The sequence below is a fragment of the Trichomycterus rosablanca genome, chromosome 3 (assembly GCF_030014385.1).
Source record: "Trichomycterus rosablanca isolate fTriRos1 chromosome 3, fTriRos1.hap1, whole genome shotgun sequence".
NCBI lineage: Eukaryota > Metazoa > Chordata > Actinopteri > Siluriformes > Trichomycteridae > Trichomycterus > Trichomycterus rosablanca.
Genome location: NC_085990.1, coordinates 33,178,446 through 33,186,894, shown reverse-complemented (window position 1 = coordinate 33,186,894; position 8,449 = coordinate 33,178,446). Strand labels below are relative to the sequence as shown.

Here is an 8,449-nt window from a genome sequence, read left to right as displayed (position 1 = left end):
CATGCCAACAACCCAAAATATCCCAGTAAATCCACCAAGGAATGGCTCAAAAGAAAGAAATGGAGAATTCTGGAATGGCCAAGTCAAAGCCCGGATCTTAATCCTATTGAGATGCTGTGGGGTGATTTGAAACAGGCTGTGCATGCAAGAAACCCATCAAACCTCACACAGCTGAAGAAATTCTGCATGGAGGAGTGTGGAAAACTTTCTTCCAGTTGATGTCAGAGACGGTAGATGGTTATAGGAAATGTCTAATTGAGGTTATTTCAGCCAAAGGGGGAACACCAGCTATTAGGACATAGGGTGTCCTTACTTTTTCCTCACAATAAATTTTCTTTTTTGTTTATTACATTTTACAACTTGTGTTTAAAAGTAATTTTTTCAGTTTCATTTGTTTAGTTATATAAGCTCCATCTCTCAATGCTGTTCAAATGAAGCTCAAATGTTCATTTGTTTAAATATGTTCAAAAAGACAAAGGTTCTCATGGGGTGTTCTAACTTTTTCACATGACTGTGTGTATATATACGTATATGTGTTTACATGGCTAGTTTACTTATGTTTATTTTTCACGTTATTATTCACTTTACCTTGCTGTATAAATAAAAATCAGAAAACATTCTATACATTCTATAGGTTCTATTGAGGTTAGTCCATTAACCAGGTTATAAATAAATCATCACACATGCAAATATATCTAATGCATTGGGTGAGTGTGCCTATAATTTAAAGGCAAACCTAAAGCAGTAAGTCCCACCCCACAAGGGACACACCACTGCAGTCATGAAGTGGAAACACCTACTAAATCTCCAATTAATTCCCAGATACAGTATGTGATTGGATTTAAGATTGGCTTAATACCTTTTTAATATTTCTCTAACATATACCAGATACCAGGTTACTTTATAGTCTTTAAGACTTTTATGTCCTGCATTTTAAACAAAATTACCAGATTATTCTGTGCCTCAGACAAGACCTTGAAAGCAAACTTCAAGATGTAGCCAAGCTCCAATGCTTAGTGTTTTTAGTCTCTGTTGTACTCAGGAAACTACTACTGTTCCAGTAGTAGAACTGGAAATCTAGAGATCACAGATTGTGGTGAAGTCAGGTCAAAAAGCATAGAGCTTTCAATTAGTATTAATAGAAAAGAGCAAAAATGTTAATTATCATTAAAGCTCAGAAATCTATTATTTACAGTATTACCACGACTATTAACTAGAAAAACTTTGTCATTCAATCTGTAGTGAGCAGAGGTTGTGTTTGAATTATTGCTGGTAGTCTAAAAATGCTTGTTTTTTTTCCCCTTGTAAACATTTGTTCAGGGTGAAGTTTATTTACACATTACTGCCTCCTAGTTGTTGACTATTTTCACTTGCAATAATGTGTTGCACTTGGTAGCAAAGTTTCTACATGTCACACACTAGTTATATTTAAAATTGGACAACAGTAGTGACGGCACAATTTTCCTTTCCTTGATATTGTGCTAAAGCCTCTTAATATACAGCACAACTACTTTACTACTCAAGAATAAATACTGAATACAAAAAGGACCAAGAAAAAAAAGTCTAACCTTTCCTCATCTCAGTACAGCTTATTAACCAGTCCTGTCCTCAGCGTGGCTTAGGACACTTCTAAAGTTTATATTTTAATGAAGCTTCAGGCAGCATTCAATCATAATTGGTTGTTGCAAGACTCGATGGCTTGTTCGTTACTTTATGAACAGTGTTTGGTCAGTGACCTTACTGAGTGTACGTTCAAATGAAATTATAATTAGCAGCAAGTAAACTAAAGGTCAGTGCAGAGAAAAAGATATGTTAAGGAGGCAATTAAACATGTGGATTCCCTGGAGAAAACTGAGAAAATACTCAAGACAATGACGAAACGTTGGCCATGCTTCCAAAATAAGAAGAGGACTTTCAGTAATCTGGGTCAGCATTAAATTCAGCTGTAGGCTCAAACCAAGGCCCAAATCTCCAGATCTATGCCTTAACACAATTCTGTTTCTGAGGTCTGCAGATAATTCCTTTGACCTCATGGCTTGGAGTTTGCTCTGATATGCACTGTCAACTGTGGGACCTTATATAGGCAGATATTGACAATCCCCAATTATGTCCAATCAATTGAATTTACCACAGGTGGACTCCAGTTAAATTGTAGAAACATCTCAAGCAGTATCAGTGAAAACAAAATGCACCTCAGCTCACTTTTGGGTGTCATCAAAGGGTGTGCGCACTTGTGTACATTTGATATTTTACATTTTGATTTTTAATAAATTATCACAAGATGAAATGGTGACTATATAAGGATAGATGTCAAGACCAAGACCAAAAATATGAAAGTGCAATTTAAGATCATGAACCTAAAATCAAAGAAAATTGACCATGTTACAAATTCATATGAGACACATCTATCTATCTGTCTGTTCGTCTGTCCGTCAGTCCATCCATGTATTTGTATTAGTATGGGAATACTCCTCTCCATATGTATGAATGTTACATACCACATAACAGACATATGCCTGAAGGTGTACAATCCAGGACTATAGGCGGTGATACAGCAGCCTGCACCAGCTTTTTCTTTAAAAAACACTTTCTTAGTTATACTGAAGTAAAAGATTTAAAAGTTCTTTTTGTTCAGTTTTACTCTAAAAGTAGAACAGAAATCAACCTGCTGCATTTTATTGCAGCAGAAAGTGTGGCTGCTACACAGTTTAATGGTCCTAGGGATCAGGGTTGAATCCTTGCCTCAAATCATTATGTCCATGGGGGTTTTCCTTAGGTACTCTGGTGTCCTCTCAACTCCCAATATATGGCAGTTGTAATTCACCCCCATAAATATTCCGTGAGTGTGCGTGTGTGCGTGTGTGCGTGTGTGCGTGCGTGCGTGCGTGTGTGCGTGTGTGCGTGTGTGTGTGCTTGCCCAGAGTGTCAGTCCTTGCATTTCTTACAAAAAATATACTGCTGTCTGCTGAGACTGATTAGATCCTTCTTTTATCTTCAGTAATTAAATACCTAATGCAAAATACACACTCTAAACCAGGGGACTATAAACAAAAAATAGAGATTAAACATAAATAAAGTTTTAAAAAAGTAAAAATACAATTGAAGAAATACACTTTATATTAAATAATACTATTTTAAGTATATTTTAACTTCTCTCTTGGGTGGCACTGTGGCTCGGTGGGTAGCACTGTTGCCTCACAGCAAGAAGGTCCTGTGTTCGATCCCCAGGCGGGCCGGCCCGGGTCCTTTCTGTGCGGAGTTTGCATGTTCTCCCCGTGTCTGTGTGGGTTTCCTCAGGGAGCTCCGGTTTCCTCCCAGTCAACATGCAGTCAGGTTAATTGGAGACACTGAATTGCCCTGTAGGAGAATGGGTGTGTGTATGAGTGTGTGTATGTGTGTCTGCCCTGCGCCCATCGAAAAGCTGGGATAAGCTCCAGCAACACACGACCCTACTTGGATAAGCGGTTAAGACAGTGAGTGAGAGTGAGCAACTTCTCCCTTTCAGACTGGCCCAGCCAGCAGACAGACATCTCATTCGAAAAGAGAAAATGAAGTAAAAATAGGCATAGAGTCAAAAACAAACAGTCTCTGTTCCGTTATCATCTATTACCTCATTTCTCACCCCCACAAGGCTTTTATTTACCTTTTAAGCCAGACTCATAATCTTCAACCACCCAGCCAGTTTGTCTCAAGCTTTATAGTCCAGTGTGAGATAGACACTGCTATCGGCTGGCTGCTTCTGCCAACCTGGAGCCAAAAAAGCCACCCAGGAGGAGAGTTTAATACAAAGTAAAGGTTACTGCTAGCAGTCTTATCTGGCAAAGCAGATGGGGGAGGGTGAAATAGAGAAGAAAATGAGAAGAAGAAAGAGGCAATAAACATTTGCCCCTAAGGAGCAATGAGCATAGAATTAGAACAGCTTTCCTGAGGAAAGTTAACTGAGAAATGTAGATGGTTTTCTTTTCTTTGCTTTTTTTTTTACTCTCTCTTCTCCTGGGCTGTTCAACTGCAGGAGTTAAAGATCAGTGACCAAAGTGGTTTGCCCTTTCACCTGTAGGTTTAAAGCTTACTATGTTTCAAATGGCACATTCCCACCTGCAAAACCCCACAGAATGTAGCAAGGTCTGTTCTCAGCTGTATACTTTGACCTATAGGACAGGGTACAGGTCACTTGTGTGATGTTTAAGAGAGAAAGCTGCCATTTCATCTGCAGGGTGTTATAGGTCATGTTCATGCCTGGCTACAAAGAGGAATTATTACAGCTTTTGATGTCTTCACTACTCCTTATCCAGAATATAACCATGTTTCCTGCACTCCTCACAGGGTTGTAGGATGAGTGTTGATGATAACATGTTAGGTTTTTGCTGATTGTGTATTTACACACGGACAGTATGTTAAAAAACTGAACCCACTTGCTGGGTGGAAAGTTTTTTTTTAATTGTTGCAGTCACCACCAATTCACCAGCTTATTGTGGAATGCTTCAAAATGGCCCACCTTAAATATTCTACAGTAGATAGATCGATACTTTATTTATCCCGAAAGAAAATTATTGAAACAGCCCTTTTTCCTGCCAAAACCCAGGATTAATCCAGGGACCTTTAGATCTCAAGTCTAACGCTCTCCCAACTGAGCTATTTCAGCTATTTCTATTTCTTTATATATATATTTCTTTTCATGCCTTTTTTGCCTGCCCCAACATGTTGCAGGCGTCATATTTATGTTTATGTTTACAAAATACAGTCAAATTGGTAGGACAAAGCAAAAGTAATTTCCTTATAATTTTGTCAGTTAAATAAGTTTTATTGCATTTTACGAAATGTCCCAATATCCCAGAAATGGATATTATAAATTGATTTCTGTGATTAAGACATAACTACATTCAGAAATGCCTACATCCATATATTTGGTTATCGTCATTATTATTATTATTAATAACAGTCATAGTAGTAGTTGTTGTTGTAGTTGTTATAGTAGTATACTAATGATTTAATCACTAATAATAAATAATTATTCATATCTTGAAGCATTTACAAATACTTTTTATAGGACAGCCAGAATGTAAGTATAAATGTATGTATAACCAAAACAGTAAAGTTACAAAAATCAGACAGACTGCGATAAAGCAAGGCGCCTAATGCAAACACTTTAAGAGGCCCTAAAATTCCTATCCCTGCCCCTACTCTTATTTTATCTATCATTATCAGCTAGTCTTTGGCACAGGCAGTATAGGTAGACGTCTAGGGTGGTACTATTTTGCTTAGACTGTTATTTTAGGATATCAATTAAACAACAGGGGAGTATTAACAGTAGATAAAGTACGTCACTAGCAGCATTAATCAAAACAAGTGTTGTCAGGTATTTATTGTAAATATTTAACATAATCACAGCAACTGTCACCATGCCCGATCCATCAGCATAATGTATTTGGCAGCAGATTTGCAGTGTTTTGCTAAATAAATGGGTCTGTAAAATGGTCTGCATTTAGATTTCTTTTTAATTTGTGTGGTAATAGGAATAATTTTATTTCATATTTGTGATGAGATTTGTGATTTTGTTTTGCTGTATTCATCTACAGATAATCAAGATATGTGTTATCGCCTGCCCTACTAATTAAAGGTGTCCAAATAGGCCTCTAGTACAACTTGAGTACTTGGATAAAGCAAATCATGGGGCAAATAGGACGTAATACAAACAATCATATATATGTAGTACTGTAAATGCTATTTTGGGACAAAAACCCTATACTTCATCAAAATTAAAAAAGGAAAACTTATTTCTACACAACTGTACCTCATGAGGCCAAAACATGAACGCTTTTGATGGTAGTGCTTTAAATTTATCACATCAGTGTTTATTTGAGGCTCTGTAGGAGATAAGCTTATCATAGCTGTGTATATTATATTCAACCACTCAAAGAAAATGAGAATTTATACAAAACTTTTCTGAAGAGCCAGATTTTGCTTTTAATAAAGTCTTTATCTGTTGAATAATACAGCAAATTAACAAAGATAATGAATGAATGATGTATGTTAGAATTGTGGGAGATTTTGTATATACAAACCACAATTATTCAACCCCTACATAATATTGCTGATCTTAAAACCTACTGCTAGTCTGTATGACCTAAATTAAACCAAATAACTCAGAAGCAACTCTTAATTTGGTTCAGCTGTGATGTGCTATATAAACACCACTTAATGATTTATGTGTTGCAACCATGGTGAAAACTAAGGAGGTTTCTTTAAAGCTAAGAAAAAAGATCCTTTATTACACCAAATGATCCGTGGTTATAAGAAGATTTTTAAGACCTTAAACATTTCTAGATACACCATTGTGAGTATTGTCTTGGAGTTCCAAGGCTATGGAGCAGCAGCAAACCTGTATGGCTGTTAAAGAAAGCCCAAAATGTCATCCAGGATTTAGCAATCTCATCAGGACAACAACAGGACCTCAGTCACAATCATACGATCACTGAGCAGTCGTGGAAAGACTCAAGAAGCACAAAAGGGTCAGCTCTAAAATACAGTAATATGGAGTGGTTGATCAAAACTGAAACTGTTCAGCCATTTGGAATAGCAGGGTGTCTGGCATAAGAAAGGCCAGAAGAAAAGAAGAATACCATCCCCATGGTCAAACATGATCAGTGGGGTCAGTGATGATGTGGGGATGTTTTTCCGCTGCAAAACTTGGCAAACTTGACCATGCGATTATCATCATCATTTACAGAAACAGAAAGACATTTTCTGTGGTAAAATTGGACTTGCTTATTACAGGTTATCAAGGCAATAGGACGTTCCAATTACTGAGGCTGGAGGTTTAATAATAGTGCACGTGGATATGTAATTAGAATTATGTGATTAAATTGCTTCTTTGTATTAATAAATATTCTTTCTCTGTGTAGTGACTTGTTTTTTGTATATTCTTATCCAATTCTATGCACATTACATTTTGAGTGCTGTATTTTATTTTGTAAGAGGTTTGTGGAATTTTGTTTCTACAAATGTGTTTAAACACATAATAGGAACTGTAATAGGAAGAATTAATAACACAATAAATAATACTACTATGACAAGTGACAGGTAAATATGAAATAAGGCTAGCCACTCTTAAATGTAATCAGTCCTCAGACACTAAACTCCAATAATAAAAATTTACTTTAATCTAGGGTAAATATTTTTGATTTGTGAAAGCCATTTGACAGATTATGTATGCAATCACATGCATTTATACACACATAAATACAGAGAAAAGAAACCATAAGATTTCATCCAAGTGTGAAATGAAAGTAATTTTTATTCTGACAGAATGTCAGTCCATCATGGAGCAGTATCATTAAAGAGATTGCTTGGATGGTTTTGTGAGATTTTCACATTGGTTGCCTTCTGAATGAACCAGTGGATCAAGATTATAGTATACGTCCATCAAAGTTAAATTTGTGATTATCAACATTTGATGCAAGCTAGCAGAACTTCAAACAACTAGATATTATTCATGAGTCTAGAGTATTTCTCTCCAGAGTGACTTTAAGAAACCACATTATAAAACGCCCACAACCCCGTGAAAAATGGCATGATTCATGATCAATGTACAACAATAACAACTGTAATAATGCAGATGATGATGACGATTATTATTTTCATTATTATTATTATATTTGGGAATTAGAATTAATTTACAGTATAATGCTTTAATATTTTATAGAAACACTAAAATACCCACAGATGGACATCACAAAACCACATGATACTAGAAGATAAGACTTTATTGATCCCCCTTAGGGAAATTAACTTGTATAATTAATTAAGATTTATTTCTATGAGGTAGGAGGTTTAGCAACGGGTCATGTTGAACTAATAAACAAACAGGCTTTTAGAAATAAAAGTGTAGCCCCATCTGTACAACTTCTCCTAGGTCTTCTAAAATAAGTTTTGGTTTATGGTTCAGATCTTATTTGAGAAAATCATATATACATTTTCTAAGGACAGAACACCTTAAAACAACACTCCCTAATTGGTAGATCCAACATGACAAGTCCACTGTAAATGTATAAAAAAGAAATTTTGTGTTAATAAAAACAGTTTGTTTTATTATGTATAAACCTAGATTACATGTATTAGGAATGAAAAAAATTTATTCTAAAAGGGTTCATAAGCATTAAACTGGTAATTAACTTGAAATATCACATAAAAAACCTTGGCATGCGATTATATAGCATTTTCTAATGATTACTTACAGGCTGTGACTGACACATCTAATTTTGGGACAGTTAAGAATAGCAAAACTGTGTGTGTGTGTATAATTCATTCATAATGAATATAATTAATTCAGAATAAATTCCAAGATAACTTATGTGCTCAAGATAGAAGCAGAATCAACTACTGAATCTCTGAAAAAAAACGTGCCAATTTCCGGAGGGTAGGTAACCATATGGGGTGAGGATATCATAAT

At 35.8% G+C, this 8,449-nt stretch overlaps 1 non-coding gene across 1 annotated transcript; it reads right to left on the bottom strand.

Moving 5' to 3' along the window:
• Positions 1-4,569: 4,569 nt before the first annotated feature.
• Positions 4,570-4,642, bottom strand: trnas-uga (transfer RNA serine (anticodon UGA)). Its single transcript has one exon. It is a non-coding gene; the product is annotated as a tRNA-Ser (tRNA).
• Between the last annotated feature and the right edge of the window lie 3,807 nt (positions 4,643-8,449).